Genomic DNA, 23,817 nt, shown 5'->3' with positions numbered 1-23,817 from the left:
GAACTTGGCATATGGAAGAGATTCCTCCCATTTCTTGCCAAAGGAAATTATGCAAGCTCGAAGCATGTCCTCGAAAACTTGGTTGACACGTTGAACTTGTCCTTGCGACTAAGGATGAAACGCCGTACTGAACGACAGATGAGTTCCCATAGCTTCTTGGAAACTAGCCCAGAACCTTGAAGTGAATAAGCTGCCACGGTATGAACTGATAACCCGTGGAATACTGTGAAGTGAAACAATTATGGACATGTATCGAGTTGCAAGCTGACTAGCAGTGATTGTTTCTTTGACCGCCAGAAAATGTGCTACTTTAGAAAGCCGGTCAATGACGACAAGAATAGCATCATTACCTTTCTGCGATTTGGGAAATCCAGTGACGAAGTCCATTTCAACATGGTCCCATTTCCATTCAGGAGTAGAGATAGGTTGCAGAGTTCCAGCAGGCCTTTGATGTTCTGCTTTGATACGACGACAAACGTCACACTCAGCAACATAACAAGCAATGTCTGGCTTCATATTAGACCACCAGAATCTTTGACGAATATCCTGGTACATCTTTGTACTACCAGGATGGATGGACAGAGGCGTATCATGAGCTTCTTTCATAACCTCCTGTGTGATATCATGGTTTTTCTCTGAACATGGCACCACTAGGCGGCCTTTGAAGTACAAGGCGCCATCATCGGTGATAGTGAAGAATGAGGGCTTTCCTTCTGCTAGATGGCGTTTAATCTTGTGGACTTGAGAGTCATATCCCTGAATTCTCTTGATGGAGTCCAAGAGATCTGGTTCGACAGCCAAGGTATTGAGGGAACCCTGGGAAACAACACAGAGGTTCATCTTGCGAAACTCCTCAGGAGGTGGAGCGAGTGCACCAGGGGGAACAATATGGAGGTTCAGCTTTCTGAATTCTTCAACAAGCGAGGGCTGAACTTTGTGAACCTGGAGGAGGTTGCAGTAAGACTTGCGGCTCAAGGAATCAGCCATTACATTAGCCTTGCTTGGGGTATAGGATATACCCACGTCAAAGTCTGCAACAGTCTCCATCCATCTCTGCTGACGGAGGTTTAAGTCTAGTTGAGTAAACAGATACTTCAGACTTTGGTGGTCGGTGAAGATCTCGCAACGATTACCGAGAATGTAATGTCGCCACTTCTTTAGAGCATGAATGACAACAGCAAGCTCGAGGTCGTGAACTGGGTAGTTTTCTTCATGAGGGCGCACAAGAGGCATAAGAAATCACTCTGCGCTCTTGCATTAGGACACAGCCTAATCCTTGACGGGAAGCGTCGCAGTAAATGACGAAGTGCTTCTTAGTATCAGGTGGATCAAGCACTGGGGCAGAAGTCAACTTGTCTTTGAGCGCCTGGAAACTTTCCTGACACTTGTCTGTCCATTGAAACTTGACGCCCTTATGCAACAGATTAGTCAGAGGCCTGGAAATCTTGGAGAAGTTCTCGACGAATTGACGACAATAGCTGGCGAGACTGAGAAAACTTCGGACTTGCTTGACATTCTTCAGAGGAGTCCAATCGAGAATAGCCTGAACTCATTCAGGGTTGACGGCAATACCATCCTTGGAGATGACATGCCCAAGATAGGTTACTTCGGGGAGCCATAATTCACACTTGGAATACTTAGCATAGAGTTGATACTCTTGTTTTGGAACTCACTTCCATAGTTCATTTGCCAAGAATCTTACAATGTCATCTCGTAAATTTGTGTTGCACCTTTTCTTCTCAGGCATCCTAAGTGTGAGGTATCCTGACACCAATCGGATCTGAATCTCGGTCAGATATGATGGTTGGAACATATTTTTCAAGGGTTATAACATCGGTCATTATATGACCCAGTAAGGTAATGTCATGCCTAGCACACCTGGCCGGAGGACCTATTGTTATAGTTTCCTTTTCTGCAAGATTACCCATTCTTCCATGAGGAAATTGTAAGACTTATTCTACAAGATGTCCTTGATGGATCCTTCGTGTATCCAGAGTCTGACCTTTGCCTGAAGACCATGTCAATGCTATCTCGAAGCATGTATGTGGTACTCCGATCTTCAATAAGAGAAGCACAATGCTAAAATTTCTTTATTAATTACCATAAACACCGTTGTATGGGTAATGTCATGTTACTTCTCTCCCCTTTCCTAAAGGGTTTTCTATGTTATATTCTGTCATGGATATCATGCTCTGCTTGTTCTTGGGAAGGATATACCCCTGAAATATGTGTTTAAACACATTTTTCCTTTTAACTGTTTTGTTTAACCTGATGATCACATTTTCCTTTCCATTGGTTTGTTTGGCCTTTCTTGTGATCTATATAACCTAAGCAGTAATAATTCAATGCTTATGTAAACACCTCGGTGTACAACTCTGTCAGTGAGACCCTGTTTCTACTGTTGATGACATTCTGGTATCCACCGATGGACGAGAACTTTGCCTAATGGTCCGCCTCATTCAACGAGCAGGAGAATGGTTCTCTTCGTCCCTTGCCCTTGGTACCGATGTTGTTGCCAACATAACTGATAGGCTATCCTCTCACATGTCTTGTTATCATGACTGTGCAAGATATCACCGCCCTTTCTACTTTTAACCTACATGGTGGGCCCATAACCCACAGTTCCACATGATCGAAACCTGACTCTCCTGTACACCCTGTTGTCCAAGTAATTCCTCGCGCTTGACTTCGTATATGATTCACGGGCCACCTGCCTAGTGATCTGTTTTGGTATCAGACGCAATAATTATTCACATTGCTCTGATACCTTTTTGTAACGCCCGGGTAATTAAGCTACAATAATCCCACGTTAACGGTGCCACGTCACCCCGGTTACTGTTGTTAATATCACGTTGGATCAAAACTTTTCAAAATTCAAATTTAAAATAAAGTTAAATAATAAAAGTTTTTAAAAATTAAAACAAAAATGTTCGGTGTGTGCAAATAAATGCCTAGGAATTTATGGTGTAGGATCCATGCTTTTATAAAAGACCTAAATACTTAAATGAATTAAAACAGAAAAGAAAATACAAAAAAATAGAAAAACAAAAAAAACAAAAAAAAATAAAAAACAAACAAACCCCACCCCCACTGGGCCTCGGCCCAGCTGGCCACTGGACAAGCCAGGCCGGCCCAGCCGGCGCCCCATAACCCCCACTCCCTCCCGTGACCTACCCACCAACACCCACATTCCCCCTCGCACTTCCTCCTCCTCCCCAATCCGGATCTGGATCGGGGGAACGAATCGCCGACCCCGCCGCTCGACGCCCTGGTCGCCCGGCCACCTCGCCGCCGCCGCGGCTGCCTCGCCGGCGCCTCCTCCCCGACGATCTGCCTCCTCTCCGCCGGGTCATCGCCGTCGTCCTCCCCAACCACCATTGCCCCAAACGCTACAAACCCCCCCGTGAGCCCCCGTTCTTCTCCTCCGCCTCGCCATCTCGCTCGACGCACTGCGCTCGCCATCGCCGCCGCGACCCTCCCATGTTTGCCCGCGCCGCTGCACTCGCCAGCGCCTTCGCCGTCCCAGCGCCCGCTGGCCTGCGCGTGAAACACCGCTGTCGTGGTTCTAAGTCTGACAGTAGAGTGGGGGTAGGTATGGAGAGGCAAGGTCCTAGCTATGGAGAGGTTGTAAACACAAGAGATGTACGAGTTCAGGCCCTTCTCGGAGGAAGTAAAAGCCCTACGTCTCGGAGCCCGGAGGCGGTCGAGTGGATTATGTGTATATGGATTACAAGGTGCCGAACCCTTCTGCCTGTGGAGGGGGGTGGCTTATATAGAGTGCGCCAGGTCCCCAGCCAGCCCACGTAATGAAGGGTTTAAGGTGTATTAAGTCCGGGGCGTTACAGGTAACGCCCCACATAAAGTGTCTTTACTATCATAAAGTCTACTTAATTACAGGCCGTTGCAGTGCAGAGTGCTTCTTGACCTTCTGGTGGTCGAGTGAGTCTTCGTGGTCGAGTCCTTCAAGTCAGTCGAGTGAGTCCCTCGTAGGTCGACTGGAAGGTGATCTCTTCTAAGGGTGTCCTCGGGCAGGGTACTTAGATCAGGTCCGTGACCCTACCCTAGGTATGTGACTCCATCATTAGCCCCCGAATGGATTGAGGCTTGAGTGATGAAGGAGTTGATGTTGTTTCCGATTAGCTTTTGCATACTGGTTGTGCGTTGTTTTTGAACCAAAAAATTCTCTCTGTTGATAGTGAACAACTTTTCTTCAGTCGACTCGATCCATTCTTCTTCTTCGTCGAGTGATCTTTTTGGACTTCGCTGATTTCCGAGCGACGGATCGCAGGAAATCCCGCGTCTGGCAGACTGATCTGCCGTCCGCGGATTCCGCGGGATACGGAATTTGGGGGAGCGCGCGAAGCGGAGCGGACCGCGGCGCTCGGATGGGACGGGGCATAGACGCCTCGATTCCCGCGCCGCTTTTTTCGCCACGTATCACGCTTGCGCAACTGTTACAGGATATGATTAGATCGACCGGGCCCACCTGTCATCCACTCGGAAGGGATCTTATAAATGCGCCCGGCGAGGGTTTTTTGAACAGTGCCTCAGCATTCTCTCTCTGCTCCCTTCGTCTCCGCCCAACGCGCACGCTCTCGCCTCCGCACAACTTCTCCTCACGCGCCTCGCCGGTAGCCATGGTCAAGGAGAAGACGGCGGCGCTGGAGCGCGCGAAGAAGGCGTCGGCGACGGAGAAGGCGAAGGGGAGATCCACCAGCCGCGGCGGGTCTTCGTCTAGATCTCGCCTGCCGAAAGGCTGGGTCCAGGGAGATTGGATCCAGTCGACCATCACGGAGAAGGATCTCCTCGACATGGCCAACGAGGGCCTGATCCCTCATGGAGCTGCGAGGCTTCCGGGGAAAGAGTGGCAGCCCCAGCCGGAAGAGGGTGAGTGCGTGCTTCTGGCTACCCATGTCGACCGCGGATTCTCTTTGCCGCCGAGCATTTTCTTCCGTGGTTTCTTGAACTTCTTTGGAGCGCAACTCCACCACTTCACCCCGAATTCTATCGCCTATCTTGCCGCGTTTGTGTCCATGTGTGAGAGTTTTCTGGGCTGTCGACCGCATTGGGGCTTGTTCAAGCACATATTCACGTGTCGCTCTCAAACCGTGAAGAAGGCGAGCCCAGGCGACGAAAGAACCCGAGTTGTCCAAATGTGTGGAGGTCTGGGGATCCAGGTGAGGAACAAGAGCACCTTCCCAGCCATGACATTTCCCGAGTCAGTCAGAGGCTGGCAGTCGACCTGGTTCTACTGCCAGGATCAGTCGACGCCGGGGCAGTCGAGTGGACTCCCTCAATTTACCATGGACCGAGTGAACAAGCCCTCCTCTCTGAAGTTGATTCCGGAGGAGAAAGCTGACGTGAAGATGCTGATGGAGCGCGTAGTTCAGTTGGTTCGGGAGGGAGTGACGGGTATGGATCTCCTGGAGGTTTTCCTTAGGCGTCGAATCCAGCCTCTTCAGTTCCGGAGCCATTGCATGTGGTTGTACTGCGGGACTGAGGATGTGACTCGGGTCAATCCAGAAACAGTCGACGATACCACTCTGGAAAGGTGGATGGCCGCTGTTACTGGGAACAAAGATAACCCTCGCGGAGCCAGAAGGATTCCTCCACTCGACTGCCACAGTGATCCAAACAAGGTATGTCTGCTCCACTTCCCATTGTATTCTCGTCACATTTATTTCTGTTTTCTCTGCTGATCGGTCGACTGATCTTTGTCTTGATGTCTATCAGGCCCTCACTGAGCTGTACTCGATGCCCAATGGAGCACAGGCTCCGACCGAGGAGGGAGAAGCGAGCGGGGGCGAGAGCCAGGAGGAGGAGTGGGACTCGGACGCCGCTGAGGCTGATGATGATGATGATGACGATGATGATGATGACGATGAGGACGAGGGAGAGGAGGAGGAGGAGGAGGTCGCACCACCGCGCTCGGAAAGGCGGTCGAAACTTGTCCATGACCCTGCGACCGAACGCGGCGAGGGGGTTGCGACTGTTACACAGTCGACCAAGCGCCCTCGGACCACCTCTCCGGCGCCGACTGAAAAGGCGTCGAAGCAGCCCAGGGCGGCCCCGTCGAAGCCGACCAAGCACCTGCCGAAGATGAAGGTGTCCATCCCCACCATATCAGGGTAATCGTGTTGCTTAAGTCTTCTTGTTTTGTGTGAACTTTATCTCTGGTTGGCGCTGGAGTTAGTCGACTGACTCTTTGGAGTTGCAGTGCTGCTACTTCTGAGACCTCGGCCCGGGCTGACGACCATGAGATGGAGGACGCAGCAACCTCAAAACCTGGTACTATACTCTTAACACCGTCTTTAGTCGACTGACTCATGATCTAATCCTGATTCTTTTCTGTAGCTCCATCCAATGTTGTTATCACTCTCCCTGATGATGATGAAGATGAGGAACCGCTGAAGTACAGAAGGAGTAGGAAAGCGTCTGCCAGCAGGGTGACCCAGGATGTGACGGTGCCTGAGACTCTGGTCGCGGAGGAGGAGAACACCACTCGACACACCGTGTCCTTCGCAGATCCACTGACGAGTGCTCCGCAGCCCTCCCTCTTCACGACGCACCACGTCCCAGAGGACCAAGCTGGCGCAGCGAAGGAGGCGATACGCCAGGCAGGGATCATGATGGAGCAGTTGAAGACCATCCGGGATGCGAGCCAGGCAGCTTACGACGCCAGTTCCGCCCTCCAAAGCAATGTTCAGGTCAGTCGACCACCGTTTGTTCTGTTAGGATATGCTATCAAAAACTTTTCTTTCCAGAATTTATAGTAGTCACCCACTGGGTGTGTCGAGTTAAACTCCGTGTTAGCGGGGGCACGCTGAGTGCACCCGCTGGGTGTAGTCCCCAAGGCTAAGGTCGACTGCTGGCAGTCGGCCTTAGGCTTTATAATTTCAGTCTTTCCGTCATTCGACTATGGCGACTGGATTTCGCAAACCGGTCGACTGGTCGACTCTGTCTCCAAGGCTAAGGTCGACTGCTGGCAGTCGGTCTTAGGCTTCATAAGTTCAGTCTTTCCGTCATTCGACTATGTCGAATGGATTTCGCAAACCGGTGGGGGCACGCTGAGTGCACCCACTGGGTGTAGTCCCCGAGACTGTGGTCGACTGCTGGCAGTCGATTACAGTCTTAAAGAATATATCTCTTTTTTGAGGTCGACTGGTCGACTTTATCTTCAATAGGATTAGTGGGGGCACGCTGAGTGCACCCACTGGGTGTAGTCCCCGAGACTACAGTCGAATGCTTGTATTCGGCTGTAGTCTTAGAAACGCGTGATTTTTCCTTTTTCACTCGGAAGTGAATTATATTTGACATTTAGTCGATTGGTTCTTCGCAGAACTCCTGTGATCTTGTGGCTCGCTACTCTGAGCTGGAAAACAAGCACATTCAGCTCGAGCTGAATTTGAAACTGGTTCAGGAGAATCTGACGAAGGCAAAGGAGGAGACCGAAGGTATGTTTGGTGAGACCTTGACGACTGCTTTTTCCCTTCATTTGTTTCAAAATCTGATCTTGCTGTAACTTGCAGGTAAGGTGAGGGAGGCCCAACGGAAGAAAGACCTTGAACTAGCTGAGAAGATCAAGCTTGTTGACGAGAAGTTAGCTTCAGTCGCAAAGCTTGAGCAAGAAAATACCAATCTGAAAGCTGCTCTTGGGAAGAAAAAAGATCTGGAGGCCTTCCTGAATGGTCTTGCCAAGAAGCTGTTTCTTATGCTTGAAGGTAAATCTCTATGCTCGGCAATCATTTCCAATCGTGGTTTTTCCATTCGACCATTGCCTTGACTCGGTGATCGTCCTTGCAGAATTTTGTCAAAACTTTGAAGAAGAAACTAGCCGGCTGGAACCAAACCTTGACCCCGTCAATTCTCCGGTGAACGACGAAGTTGCCATGAATGTTTTCCGACTGGAGTCCCGTGTTGCAGCTGTCGTGGACTATCTTGCAAGGCTGAAGGTCGCCACATCTCGCATCGACTCGACGCTCTGGCCTGGGGAGACACTCCAGAACGACCTCGAGTCGCTGATGGCTCGCTTGAACACAGTCCCTGGTCGAGTGCAGGAGTGGAAAAAGTCCTCGGCTCGGTGCGGTGCAGATGTTGCTCTGTGTCTGGCCCGAGTCCACTGCAAAGATGCGCGAGAAGACAAGCTGGCGGCCCTCCGGGTGGCCAACACCAAGAAACACGACTTCAGGTCCTTTATGGAAACTTTCCTTGCTGCTGCCACTCGGATCGCAGATGGAATTGATCTTGATGAGTTTGTTGCACCTTCCAGCCCTCCACAGGAGGGGTAAAAAACTTCTTCTAAACTTGACGCTTTAAATTTGCCTCGGTATGCCGAGTGGAGTTGTAACCGATAAACTTTAACAGGCTTAGTGCCTGAGCACTTTCGGTTCCTTTTGGAATCGATCCCAACTTGAACTTGGTGTTTGAATATGATTGCTTTTGGCTCGAAATGTCTTTTGCAGGCTCAAAGCAAGACGCTCACTGCAGTCGACTTATTCCTTAATCCACTTAGGCGAGCACTGGGCTGCAGCTAAGCCCTCGAGTGAGAGGTTTGCTCTTCACTCGGTATGATTTTCATATCTTAGGCGAGCACTGGGCTGCAGCTAAGCCCCCGAGTGAGAGGTTTGCTCTTCACTCGGTAGGATTTCTATATCTTAGGCGAGCACTGGGCTGCAGCTAAGCCCCCGAGTGAGAGGTTTGCTCTTCACTCGGTAGGATTTTTATATCTTAGGCGAGCACTGGGCTGCAGCTAAGCCCCCGAGTGAGAGGTTTGCTCTTCACTCGGTAGGATTTTTATATCTTAGGCGAGCACTGGGCTGCAGCTAAGCCCCGAGTGAGAGGTTTGCTCTTCACTCGGTAGGATTTTTATATCTTAGGCGAGCACTGGGCTGCAGCTAAGCCTCCGAGTGAGAGGTTTGCTCTTCACTCGGTAGGATTTCTATATCTTAGGCGAGCACTGGGCTGCAGCTAAGCCTCCGAGTGAGAGGTTTGCTCTTCACTCGGTAGGATTTCTATATCTTAGGCGAGCACTGGGCTGCAGCTAAGCCCCCGAGTGAGAGGTTTGCTCTTCACTCGGTAGGATTTTTATATCTTAGGCGAGCACTGGGCTGCAGCTAAGCCTCCGAGTGAGAGGTTTGCTCTTCACTCGGTAGGATTTTCATAACTTAGGCGAGTACTGGGACTGCAGCTAAGCCTCCGAGTGAGAGGTTTGCTCTTCACTCGGTAGGATTTTTATATCTTAGGCGAGCACTGGGCTGCAGCTAAGCCTCCGAGTGAGAGGTTTGCTCTTCACTCGGTAGGATTTTTATATCTTAGGCGAGTACTGGGACTGCAGCTAAGCCTCCGAGTGAGAGGTTTGCTCTTCACTCGGTAGGATTTTTATATCTTAGGCGAGTACTTGGGCTGCAGCTAAGCCCCCGAGTGAGAGGTTTGCTCTTCACTCGGTAGGATTTTTATATCTTAGGCGAGCACTGGGCTGCAGCTAAGCCCCCGAGTGAGAGGTTTGCTCTTCACTCGGTAGGATTTTCATAACTTAGGCGAGTACTGGGACTGCAGCTAAGCCTCCGAGTGAGAGGTTTGCTCTTCACTCGGTAGGATTTTTATATCTTAGGCGAGCACTGGGCTGCAGCTAAGCCCCCGAGTGAGAGGTTTGCTCTTCACTCGGTAGGATTTTCATAACTTAGGCGAGTACTGGGACTGCAGCTAAGCCTCCGAGTGAGAGGTTTGCTCTTCACTCGGTAGGATTTTTATATCTTAGGCGAGTACTTGGACTGCAGCTAAGCCTCCGAGTGGAAGTCTGGCTTACCACTCGGTAGGATTTTATTTAATCTTAGGCGAAACGAATTCGCAGCTAAGCCTCCGAGTGGAAGTCTGGCTTACCACTCGGTAGGATTTTATTTAATCTTAGGCGAAACGGATTTGCAACTAAGCCTCTGAGTGGGAGTCTGGCTCACCACTCGATAGGATTTTTACAAACTTAGGCGAAACGGATTCGCGGCTAAGTCACCCACTGAGGGGAAAATTTTATTGGACAAAATAAAAAGTGACAAAAATTATGGAGGAACTATGACACTATTATTTTGAGATCCATGAACTACAGAAGTACTTTATTGCAACTCATCCGAGTGATTAAACTTAAGTGTAAAATGGGCGGAGTAGTTCCGCATTCCAAGCTCGGGGCTCGTCGATATTATGTTTGACGTTGTAAAGACGGTACGCCCCGTTGTGGAGAACTTTGGTGACGATGAAGGGTCCTTCCCAAGAAGGAGCAAGCTTGTGTTGTTTCTTCTGATCCACTCGGAGAACTAAATCTCCTTCCTGGAAGGCTCGACCCCTCACATTTCTGGCGTGGAAACGACGCAAATCTTGTTGGTAGATGGTCGACCGGATCAGAGCCATCTCCCTTTCTTCCTCTAAAAGGTCGACTGCGTCTTGCCGCGCTTGTTCAGCTTCTGCTTCGTTGTAGATTTCAACTCGAGGAGCATTGTGGAGAAGATCACTCGGCAAGACTGCTTCAGCTCCGTAGACCAAGAAGAATGGAGTTCTTCCGGTCGACCGATTAGGTGTGGTCCGCAGTCCCCAAAGCACCGAGGGAAGTTCGTCGACCCAAGCTCCAGCTGCATGCTTGAGATCACGCATCAGTCGGGGTTTCAATCCCTTGAGAATCAGGCCATTGGCTCGCTCTGCTTGTCCATTCGACTGCGGATGGGCGACTGAAGCGTAGTCGACTCGTGTGCCTTGAGAGTTACAGAAATCTCTGAATTCCTCCGAGTCAAAGTTCGACCCATTATCCGTAATGATGCTGTGCGGGACTCCATATCTGAATATCAGTTCCCTGATGAAGCTAACAGCAGCACCGGCGTCAAGGTTCTTGATTGGTTTAGCCTCAATCCACTTGGTGAACTTGTCGACTGCCACCAGTACATGCGTGAAGCCACTTCGACCTGTTCTCAAAGGACCGACCATGTCCAACCCCCATACTGCGAAAGGCCAGACGAGTGGAATGGTCTTCAGAGCTGATGCAGGCTTGTGTGACATATTCGAGTAGAACTGACATCCTTCGCACTTATCCACTATTTCCTTTGCCATCTCATTCGCCTTTGGCCAGTAAAATCCGGCTCGGTATGCTTTGGCCACGATGGTCCGAGAGGACGCATGATGACCACAGGTTCCCGAGTGGATATCATTAAGGATGATTCGACCTTCTTCTGGTGTTATGCACTTCTGACCAACTCCAGTCGCGCTTTCTCTGTATAACTGTCCTTTGATTACGGTAAAAGCTTTAGATCGACGGACGATCTGTCGAGCCTCTTCCTCATCCTCCGGGAGCTCTTTTCTCAGGATATACGCGATATATGGAACTGTCCAGTCGGGAATGACCACCAAGACCTCCATGACCAAGTCGACCACTGCTGGGACTTCAACCTCAGTCGGATCTGTGGCACTCTTGGGCTGTGGAGCTTCTTCGGTGAAAGGATCTTCTTTGACTGACGGAGTGTGTATATGCTCCAAGAACACACCACTCGGAATGGCTTCTCTCTTGGAACCTATCTTTGCTAGATCATCAGCTGCTTGATTTTTCAGTCGGGGTATATGATGGAGCTCCAACCCCTCGAACTTCTTTTCCAGCTTCCTCACTGCACTGCAGTATCCAGTCATGGCTGGGCTTCTCACGTCCCACTCCTTCATCACTTGGTTGACCACTAAATCCGAGTCGCCATAGACCATCAGGCGACGGACGCCGAGTGAAATGGCCATGCGCAATCCGTATAAGAGGGCCTCATATTCTGCCTCATTGTTGGAGGAATCAAAGTGAATCTGGAGCACATATCTGAGCTTATCTCCTCTGGGGGAAACCAGGACAACCCCAGCACCGGAACCATTCAACATCTTAGAGCCATCAAAGAACATGGTCCAATGCTCCGAGTGAACTTCAGTCGGCTGCTGCTGTTCAATCCACTCGGCAAGGAAATCTGCTATTGCCTGGGACTTAATGGCTTTCTTTGCCTCAAACTTGATATCAAGGGGAAGAAGTTCAATCGCCCATTTAGCCACTCGACCAGTTGCATCTCTGTTGTGCAAGATCTCTGATAGTGGAGCGTCGCTGACGACTGTGATGGAATGATCAGAGAAATAATGAGCAACCTTCTTTGTGGTCATGTATATTCCATACACAAGCTTCTGATAATGAGGATATCTTTGCTTGGATGGAGTCAAGACTTCAGACAAATAATACACTGGGCGCTGAACTTTGAAAGCTTTTCCTTCTTCTTCCCGCTCGACCGTAAGCACAGTACTGACGACTTGTCCTGTGGCTGCGATATAAAGCAACAAAGGCTCTTTGCTGATTGGAGCAGCAAGCACCGGCTGGGTGGAGAGCAGAGCTTTTAGCTCGGCAAACGCTGCATCAGCTTCTGGAGTCCACTCGAACTTGTCTGCCTTCTTCATCAGTCGGTAAAGAGGCAATGCCTTTTCACCGAGTCGTGAGATGAATCGACTTAATGCGGCCAAGCATCCAGTAAGCTTCTGGACATCGTGCACTCGCACAGGGCGTTTCATTCGGAGAATAGTGCCGATCTTCTCTGGATTAGCGTCGATCCCTCGCTCGGAAACGAGAAAACCGAGTAACTTGCCACCAGGAACTCCGAATGTGCACTTTGATGGATTGAGCTTGATATCATACCTTCTGAGGTTGGCAAATGTTTCGGCGAGGTCAGCGAGCAGGTCGGAACCTTTTCGTGACTTGACGACGATATCATCCATATACGCTTCCACATTCCGACTGATTTGAGTGAGTAGACACTTCTGAATCATTCGCATAAATGTGGCTCCGGCATTCTTGAGGCCGAATGGCATGGTGATATAGCAGAAGCACCCGAATGGAGTGATGAAAGCTGTTTTTACCTCGTCGGGTCCGTACAGACGGATCTGGTGGTACCCGGAGTAGGCGTCTAGAAAAGACAATCTCTCGCATCCCGCGGTCGAGTCAACAATTTGATCTATGCGAGGGAGAGGAAAATGATCTTTCGGGCAGGCCCGGTTGATGTGCTTGAAATCAATGCACATTCGGAGTGATTTGTCCTTCTTAGGAACCATGACGACATTAGCGAGCCACTCGGAGTGGTATATCTCTCGGATAAATCCTGCCGCCAACAGTCGAGCCACTTCCTCACCAATGGCTTTTCTCTTCTGGACGGCGGACCGCCGAAGATGCTCTTTGACTGGTTTTGCAGATGAGTCGACTCTTAGGCGATGCTCAGCCAGTCCCCTGGGAACACCTGGCATGTCAGCGGGCTTCCATGCAAAAATGTCCCAGTTCTCACGGAGGAACTGGATGAGCGCTTCTTCCTATTTCGGGTCGAGTGTCGTGGAGATGTGGGTCGGAGCTGCATCGGGGTCGGTCGGGTGAATGTGAACAGGCTTCGTCTCACCGGACGACTGAAATGCAGATTCTGTGGCGGGTTTCTTGGATCGCAGCAAGTCACTCGGATCTGCGTTTTGCTTGTATTCTTCGAACTCGACCGCTGTCACCTGGGAATCAGCAATCTTTGAGCCCTTCTGAAAGCACTCTTCTGCCTTTTTCCGATCACCGGTGACAGTGATCACTCCTTTGGGGCCGGGCATCTTCAATTTGAGGTACACGTAACATGGTCGAGCCATGAACCGTGCATAAGCTGGTCTCCCCAAAATGGCATGATATGCACTCTGAAAATCCACGACCTCAAACGTCAACTTCTCTTTGCGAAAATGTTTCGAATCACCAAACACCACGTCCAGAGCTATTTGGCCGAGTGACTCGGCTTTCTTCCCTGGTATAACTCCATGAAAGCTCATGTTACTGGTGCTCAGTCGGGACATCGGAATGCCCATTCCTTTCAGTGTGTCTGCATACAACAAATTCAGCCCACTACCACCGTCCATCAGCACTTTTGTCAGTCGAGTGCCTTCGACAACTGGATCGACCACCAAAGCTTGCCTCCCAGGGGTGGCAATATGAGTCGGGTGATCAGATTGGTCGAATGTGATGGGTGTTTGGGACCATCTCAGATAATTTGCTTTTGCTGGGGCAACCATGTTCACCTCACGGTTAATAACTTTCAATCGACTCTTGCTTTCCACATCTGCAAAGATCATCAGAGTGGAGTTGATATGCGGATATCCTTCCTCACTGTCCTCCTTGTCTTCGGCCTTGTCCGACTCCTTCTCCTTGTCTTTAGACTGTTTTCCCTGAAACTGCTGGATCAGGAGTCGACATTGGCGAGTGGTATGCTTCGGGTAGATGATATTCCCCTCTTCGTCTTTCTTCGTGTGGATGTGACACGGCATATCCATCACGTCGTTCCCTTCTTTATCCTTTACCTTCTTAGGGTTCCAGGATCCTTTTGGTTTCCCTTTAAACTTTCCCTGAGTCACGGCCAGAGCCTCCCCAGGAGCTGCCGGTTCAGCCTTCCGCTTCTGTTTCCGACTGGTGTTTCCCTTTTCCGACTGACTCGGCTTGTGCTTGCCGCTTCGGAGTCGGTCTTCTTCTTCGCCGTTGGCGTACTTGGTAGCAATCTCCATCATCCGACTCAAGGTCATGTCACCGGTTCGACCAAATTTCAAACTCAATTCTCTGTTCTTGACACCATCCTTAAAGGCGCAGACTGCCTGATGATCAGACACATTCTCCACAGTATGGTGCAAAGTGATCCATCTCTGAATATACTCCCTGAGGGTCTCATTGGTCTTCTGCACGCAGACTTGCAGCTCCGTCAATCCAGCCGGTCGCTTGCAAGTTCCTTCAAACGTTCTGATGAACACTCGGGACAGATCTTCCCAAGTGTAAATGCTGCTAGGAGGTAATTGAGTCAACCATGCCCTGGCAGAACCTTCCAGCATGAGGGGCAAATGCTTCATGGCCACCTCGTCGTTCCCACCACCAATCTGAACCGCCACTCGGTAGTCCTCAAGCCAAGTTTCAGGCTTAGACTCACCAGTGAACTTGCTGACTCCTGTTGCCAACCTGAAATTGGGAGGGATCACTGCGGCTCTGATAGCTCTGCTGAAACATTCAGGACCAGAAACATGCACTCGACTGCTCGTGGGCGCATCTCTGTCGAGTCCACCTCGATGGGCTCTGTTCCGGTCGACCAAGCCTTGCACGATAATGGATCGCGCGTCGAAGCCTGGTTCTCTAGGGTCGACTGGAACTCTTCGCCCCGCACTGAGCTGACGTCTGTCATCTTGCTGCCGAGGAGCGTAAGACCCACCCCTCGGAGGGGAATTGGGCACTCGACGCCTATCATCTCGGTCGTGTCGGTCTCCATATTGGTCTCGCCGATTCTCGCGCCCTTCACGCCGCGGAGGCGATCTGGGGCTGTGAGCCGACTGAACAGTATTCGCAGCGACGGATCGACTGTGAATTCTGTTGCGCGACTGCGATACGGCCGAATTCTGATCGCCTGCTGCCCGGAGCAGATCCCTGATCTGCATCAAGCCTCTGCCAGCTTCCGACTGAGAGGGCTGGATGGACTCTGCAATACGGGTCGCAGCTGCTAAATTCTGGACTGGGGTTCGATATACCTGAGTCGGCGGGAAGAGTTGACGTCGACTGGTGTCGGGAACTCGTTGCCGCGCGCGCTCGTCGAGTGCTCGCTGAAGATTCTCCAGTCGAGTGCGTTCGGCCAAATTGGCCAAACGCGCCTCCTCCAAGGCGCGAGCCTCGGGGGTTTCTCCTGCGATGGGAGTACGCAGGGCATCCACGTTCCTGCGGCGAAGTTCCTCTCTTTGCAGAGAGTCGAGTGGCTCGGGCTGGTACTCTTCGTGGTCTCGTGCGGGGTCGCCTCCGTCGCCTGCCCCACCATCACGGGCGAAGCCAGGGGGACTGCGGGGCCCGTCGACCATCAGGATTTCCGCCGCTGGATCACTGCTATCGCACTCGGATGCAGTCTCTACGGAGCCAGTCGACAGATCGAACAGGCCGTAGAGAGATTCGTCGGGCTCGATTGCCGCAACTTGGGTGGTGGCCGTCTGGCGAGCCACCGCGTGCCTCACCCACCGCTGAAGCCTCGACCGGCCCGAGCGCTTACGCTGGCGGGAGACCGGGAGGGTGGCCGACGGGGGAGTCGACCGATACGGGGTCGACGGTTGCCGCAGCAGAACGCCGCGGACACATGCGCGAAAATGCGTCGCACCGCGGACGGGGAGCGCATCGACGTCGAGTGGAGCCTCCTGGAGCCAGGCGGAGTCGTCGGCGACGAAGGTGAGAGCACCGAGACGGATCTCTCGACCCTCGACCAAAACTCCAGCAGCCACCATGATGAAAGTACTCGGAAGAATCGCAACTTCTCCACAAAATCGCTAAAACACCTGCCCCAAGGTGGGCGCCAACTGTCGTGGTTCTAAGTCTGACAGTAGAGTGGGGGTAGGTATGGAGAGGCAAGGTCCTAGCTATGGAGAGGTTGTAAACACAAGAGATGTACGAGTTCAGGCCCTTCTCGGAGGAAGTAAAAGCCCTACGTCTCGGAGCCCGGAGGCGGTCGAGTGGATTATGTGTATATGGATTACAAGGTGCCGAACCCTTCTGCCTGTGGAGGGGGGTGGCTTATATAGAGTGCGCCAGGTCCCCAGCCAGCCCACGTAATGAAGGGTTTAAGGTGTATCAAGTCCGGGGCATTACAGGTAACGCCCCACATAAAGTGTCTTTACTATCATAAAGTCTACTTAATTACAGGCCGTTGCAGTGCAGAGTGCTTCTTGACCTTCTGGTGGTCGAGTGAGTCTTCGTGGTCGAGTCCTTCAAGTCAGTCGAGTGAGTCCCTCGTAGGTCGACTGGAAGGTGATCTCTTCTAAGAGTGTCCTCGGGCAGGGTACTTAGATCAGGCCCGTGACCCTACCCTAGGTATGTGACTCCATCAACCGCCGCCCCGCCGTGCCGTTCCAGCCCGCCTCCCCTGCGCCTGCTGCTCGCCCGCCCCTGTAGGCGCCCTGTCGCACCGGCCGGCGCCTCGCCACGACCGCCCTTGTCCTCCTCCGCCCCACTCTTCTCCTCGCGCGGCCGCCTGAAACAGCTACCGCCGCCTCCCTGCCCCAGCGCTCGCCTGGCCCGGCTGCTCGCCGCCTCGCCTTCGCTCCGCCGGCCTCGCACCGCCCAGCGCCCGCAAGCCCCCGGCCAACCTGTACGCCACCCCGCGTCACCTTGCTCCCTCTACTGCAGCTCCTCGCCGCGATGGCCGCCTCTCGCATGCGCCGCTCCGGCCTCCTGGCCGACGCCGTGGCCGCCGGCGCCCCACACCGCCCTGTCTGGCGCCCACAGCGCCTGCGCGCCCGCTGCGCCAAATCAGGCTGCACCCGACGCCTGCTAACGACCAAGCCTGCTAAGGCCTATGGGCCTATGACATACGGGCCCCAGCGCCCCAGAACGATTTTTTAAAAGAATTAAAATAAATAAATAAATAATAAAATTAATTAATTAATTTAATTAATTCTATTTAAATTAACTAATTAAGATTAATTAACCTAATAACTAGTTAACCTAATTAACTATTGTTAATTAGTTAAACAGTCGCTGAGAGGTGGGACCCACGTGTCAGGTTGACCAGGTCAACTGCTGACGTCATGCTGACGTCAGCAAACACTATTCTGATAATGTTGAATTAAATTAATTAATTAAATACTAAAATTGATTTAAATCTTTTAAAATCAATATAAAATAAACCGTAGCTCGGACGGGAAAACTTTGTACATGGAAGTTGCTCAGAACGACGAGACGAATCCGGATACGCAGCCCATTCGTCTGCCATGCATCCCTAGCATAGCGAACACACAACTTTCCCCCTCCGGTTCATCTGTCCGAAAACGCGAAACACCGGGGATATTTTCCTGGATGTTTCCCCCCTTCACCGGTACCACCTCATACCATGTCAGGGCACCCCTAGCACCGCTACTTGTCATGTCATGCATCACTATGCACCTGTTTGCTTAATATTTATTGTTTCTTCCCCCTCTTCTCTCGCTAGACACCGAGACCGATGCTGCTGCTACCCAGTACGACTACGGTGTTGACGACCCCTCTCTCTTGCCAGAGTAACCATGCAAGCCCACCCTTGATCACCAGATATCGCCTACTCTCCTCTATACTGCGTGCATTAGAGTAGTGTAGCATGTTACTGCTTTCCGTTAATCCTATTCTGATGCATAGCCTATCATTGTTGCTACAACTGTTGATACCTTACCTGCAATCCTAAAAGCTTAGTATAGGATGCTAGATTATCATCAGTGGCCCTACATTCTTGTCAGTCTGCCATGCTATACTATCGGGCCGTGATCACTCGGGTGTTGATCACGGGTTTATACTATATATGCATACTATACATGTTGTGACTAAAGTCGGGTCGGCTCGTTGAGTACCCGTAAGTGATTCTGATGTTGGGGGCTGAAGGGGCAGGTGGTTCCACCCAGGTAGTGGTGGGCCTAGGTTCCCGACGGCCCCCGACTGTTACTTTGAGGCGAAGCGACAGGGCAGGCGGAGACCACCTAGGTGAGAGGTGGGCCTGGCCCTGGTCGGTGTTCGCGGTTACTTCAAAAAAACACGCTTAACGAGATCTGGATATTTGATCTGAGTCTGGCTACTGGCCTATACACACTAACCAACTACGCGGGAACAGTTATGGGCACTCGACGTCGTGGTATCAGCCGAAGCCTTCATGACGTCAGCGACTGAGCGGTGCGCGCCGGGTTGGACTGGAACGCCTTCTCTTGTATAAGGGAGGCTAGGTCTGCTCACCGACCGCATACGCAACGTGCAGGTGTGCAATGGGCGATGGGCCCAGACCCCTGCGCCATTGGATTTAGACCGGCATGCTGACCTCTCTGTTGTGCCTAGGTAGGGCTGCGACGTGTTGATCTTTCGAGGCCGGGCATGACCCAGAAAAGTGTGTCCGGACAAAGGGGATCGAGCGTGTTGGGAAATGTGGTGCACCCCTTCAGGGAAGTTAATCTATTCGAATAGCTGTGATCTTTGGTAACATGACGACTTGGAGTTGTACCTTGACCTTATGACAACTAGAATCGGATACTTAATAAAACACACCCTTCCAAGTGCCAGATACAACCGATGATCGCTCTCTCACAGGGCGACGAGGGGAGGATCATCGGGTAGGATTATGCTATGCGATGATACTTGGTTAAATTACCATCTACTCTCTTCTTCTGCTGCAAGATGGAGGTTGCCAGAAGCGTAGTCTTCGATAGGACTAGCTATCCCCCTCTTATTCCGGCATTCTGTAGTTCAGTCCACATATGCTACCCTTTTCCATTTGATACCAATGCATACATATGTAGTGTAGCTCCTTGCTTGCGAGTACTTTGGATGAGTACTCACGGTTGCTTTGCTCCCCCCTTTTTCCCCTTTCGATACCCGATTGTTGCAACCAGACAATGGAGTCCAGGAGCCAGACGCCACCGTCGACGACGACTCCTACTACACTAGAGGTGCCTACTACTACGTGCAGGCCGCTGACGACGACCTGGAGTAGTTAGGAGGCTCCCATGCAGGAGGCCTTGCCTTTTCGATCGTATATTCTTTTGTGCTAGCCTTCTTAAGGCAAACTTGTTTAACTTATGTCTATACTCAGATATTGTTGCTTTCGTTGACCCTTGTGTGATCGAGCTCTTGTAGTCGAGCCATCGAGGCCCCTGGCTTGTAATATGATGCTTGTATGACTTATTTTATTTGTAGAGTTGTGTTGTGATATCTTCGCGTGAGTCCTTGTTCTTGATCGTACACGTTTGCGTGTATGATTAGTGTACGGTCAAATCGGGGGCGTCACAACCGGTGCTTGGGTACTGTCCTTACTTGGACAAGCATCCCACTTATGATTAACCTCTATTGCAAGCATCCGCGACTACAACAAAAGTATTAAGGTAAACCAAACCATAGCATGAAACATATGGATCCAAATCAGCCCCTTACGAAGCAACGCATAAACTAGGGTTTAAGCTTCTGTCACTCTAGCAACCCATCATCTACTTATTACTTCCCAATGCCTTCCTTTAGGCCCAAATAATGGTGAAGTGTCATGTAGTCGACGTTCACATAACACCACTAGAGGAGAGACAACATACATCTCATCAAAATATCGAAGGAATACCAAATTCACATGACTACTAATAGCAAGACTTCTCCCATGTCCTCAGGAACAAACGTAACTACTCACAAAGCATATTCATGTTCATAATCAGAGGGGTATTGATATGCATATAGGATCTGAACATATGATCTTCCACCAAGTAAACCAACTAGCATCAACTACAAGGAGTAATCAACACTACTAGCAAGCTACAGGTACCAGTCCCAGACTTAGAGACAAGAATTGGATACAAGAGATGAACTAGGGTTAGAGATGAGATGGTGCTGGTGAAGATGTTGATGGGGGTTGGCCCCCTCCCGATGAGAGGAGCATTGGTGATGATGATGGCGATGATTTCCCCCTCCCGGAGGGAAGTTTCCCCGGCAGAACAGCTCTGCTAGAGCCCTAGATTGGTTCCGCCAAGGTTCCGCCTCGTGGCGGCGGAGTCTCGTCCCGAAAGCTTGCTTATGATTTTTTTCTCAACGAAAGACCCCATATAGCAGAAGATGGGCATCGAAGGGCCACCAAGGGGGTAGGGCGTGCCCCCCACGCTCATGGCCAGGGTGTGGGCCCCCTCTGGAACTTCTTGCGCTTAGTATTTTTTATATATTCTAAAAATAGCTTCCATGAAGTTTCAGGACTTTTGGAGATGTGCGGAATAGGTCTCTAATATTTGCTCCTTTTCCAGCCCAGAATCCCAGCTGCCGGCATTCTCCCTCTTTATGTAAACCTTGTAAAATAAGAGAGAATAGGCATAAGTATTGTGACATAATGTGTAATAACATCCCATAATGCAATAAATATCGATATAAAAGCTTGATGCAAAGTGGACGTATCAATCACCATCTCTTCGCTGAACTAGTGCACCTATACAATTTACCATTGTATTGGGTGTGTTGGGGACACAAGAGACTCTTTGTTATTTGGTTGCAGGGTTGCTTGAGAGAGACCATCTTCATCCTATGCCTCCCACGGATTGATAAACCTTAGGTCATCCACTTGAGGGAAATTTGCTAATGTTCTACAAATCTCTGCACTTGGAGGCCCAACAACGTCTACAAGTAGAAGGTTGTGTAGTAGACATCAGCGACTAGGCGGACGAGGCTTTCCGGGACCTCAAGCGCATGCTCTCCACCGCACCCGTCCTGGTGGCGCCAACCGAGAAGGAGCCGCTGTTGCTCTACATCGCTGCAACCTCGCGGTCGGTCAGCACGGTGATGGTGGTCGAGCGACCACAGAAGGGCAAGATCCAAGCTATCCAGTGTCGCGTCTACTACCTGAGTGAGGTGCTCTCCGCCTCCAAGCAGAACTACCCGCACTACCAGAAGATGTGTTACGGCGTGTACTTCATCGCCAAGAAGTTGAAGCAGTACTTTCAAAAGCACGTCGTCATCGTGGTCATCACGGCCCCCCTCGGCGAGATCATCAGGTGCCGGGATGCCTCTGGCCGGGTCGCCAAGTGGGCGCTCGTGCTAGCCGCTCACACCATCCTCTACGAGCCCCGCACCACGATCAAGTCCCAAGCACTGGCCGACTTCCTCATCGACTGGACCGAGACCCAGTACATGTCGCCGCCGTCGGGTTCAACGCATTGGCGCATGCACTTCGACGGCTTGAAGATGCATCTCAGCCTAGGGGCCGGCATCGTGTTGTCCTCACCAAAAGGCGACCGCCTCAAATACGCGCTCCAGATCCACTTCACCGCTTCCAACAATGTTGCCGAGTACGAAGTGCTTGTGCATGGCCTCCGGCTCACCAAGGAATTCGGCATCCAGCGAATCCTATGCTATGGCGACTCGAATCTGGTGGTGCAGCAATGCTCCGGCGAATGGGACGCCCGCGACCCCAACATGGCGAGATACCGCTTCCTCGTCTAGAAGTTGTAACATCCCAAATTTTCAATTTGGAATGTTATACATAGATCATTCTTGAATATCATAATTTATTGCATTTCGTCTCACGATCCTTGAAATTCTAAGCAACTCAAGGACCCTCAGAGAGAGTAGGGGATTTCCCCGGTTTTCAAATTTGATTTTTATCAAATTTTGAAACGAGGATTTTGGTTTTAATTAGTTTTCTCTCAAAAAATATTTCATATTAAAATATATAAGAGGAGATAACATGACTTATCCAAAATAAATGAAATATTGGAGAACAAATATTAAAATCAATATTTGTTTTATTTTGGAATTTATTTGCAATTTTGTTTGCATTAGAAAAATTGCACATTTTCAAAATTGCATTTAGGGCCAAGAAAATGTTCATCTCGTTCTAAATATTTTATTTAGACGGAGAAAAATTGTTTTGGCATTTTTAGAATTTTATTTTATTTTCTAGGATTTTTTTTAGTTCCGGTGGAATTATTAAAAAAACGCCAGGCTAACTGGGCCGAAGCCCAGCCGCCGGCCCATCTCCCGCGCGACGCCGTCTCCCTCAGGAGACCGACGCCGCCGCGCCCCGTCACACCGTCGCCGCCGTACCTCGCCGGACCGACGAGGTAGACCGCCGTTTTTTTAAAGAAAATCTATTCGTTTTTTAAGAAAACCCTAACTCGTTTTTTTCGGTTCGCCGAGTTTCCCGGTTTTTCTTTTTAACGGACGTTCGTCCGTACATTTGTTTTAACGAACAGTTTCCGCTCGTTAGTTACAGATAACGAACGCTCGTTCGTTAGCCTGGTCGTCAGTTTTCTTTTATCGGATTATTCCGCGATTATTTATGATTGCGATTTCTGATCCGATTTTCGTTTTAGTTTATCTTTTCGCTCGTTAGTTTGAATCAGGCGATTCAAGCGCCTAAATCTTCGTCTCGAGACCCTCTTTCCGCTTAACCAACTTGCACAAGTTTTTACTACTGTAAAATTTGACCTAGGTCCAGATTAGTAAAGAGATCTTGTTTCTTTCGCCGTTTGAGTTTCGTTGCTCCGTTCAATTTGATTCTTTTTGCAAACCGGAGTTCTTAAGTTGAACTTTCTGGTTGGATCTTCTTATTTTAGATTTACCTGTGTTTCCTAGCTTGATTGCTTATGTAAGTTATTTTTTGTTTGCGATAGAATTCCTGGAGTGCGAAGCATGTTATTTGGAGTCTCTTGGTTACGCAGATCGTCAGCAAGGCAAGTAACACTTTGATCATACCCCTTTGTCACCTAGTTTTTATGCATTAGTACCAATCCTCAAACATTGCATGGTTAGTATGTCTTTAACATGTGGGTTGGGACGTGAGGTAGAACCTATTACCCTGTTACATTCAAACCCTTGGGAGTTACTTCTATGCGTTACTTATATTGCTATGCTATGCTCGTAGACGAGGTTTGGTGAGTGAAATCCATGACAGATGTGAGGTTCAACTTAAGGTGGCAACTTAAATACACACATGGGTGGATTGAGGCACCTGGAGTACCCAGTGTTGCCTGTATTTTTTTTGGAAATCCCGGAGTACCCGTGTGATCTTCCTATGGATCGCCACCCAGGCTCAAAGGGAACTAAGATTATTCATGCTAGAAACTTCCGTGTGCAACCACAAGCTATTATGGGCTCTAGCATAGTTGAGTAAGTTACGTGAAGCTCTTGAAGAGGTGGATCAGCAGGTAGTGGGATTGTAGGTTTGGTATGGTCTGCCCGGAGTAGAGAGTTAATGTTTCTGAAAGACTGTGTCTCGGTCATCCGTTTCTCAAACACCATGTAGTGCGAGAAAACCAACGGAGGAGATTGAG

The sequence above is a fragment of the Triticum aestivum genome, chromosome 6A, assembly GCF_018294505.1.
Source record: "Triticum aestivum cultivar Chinese Spring chromosome 6A, IWGSC CS RefSeq v2.1, whole genome shotgun sequence".
NCBI classification, from domain to species: domain Eukaryota; kingdom Viridiplantae; phylum Streptophyta; class Magnoliopsida; order Poales; family Poaceae; genus Triticum; species Triticum aestivum.
Note: the sequence above shows the minus strand (reverse complement) of the source record.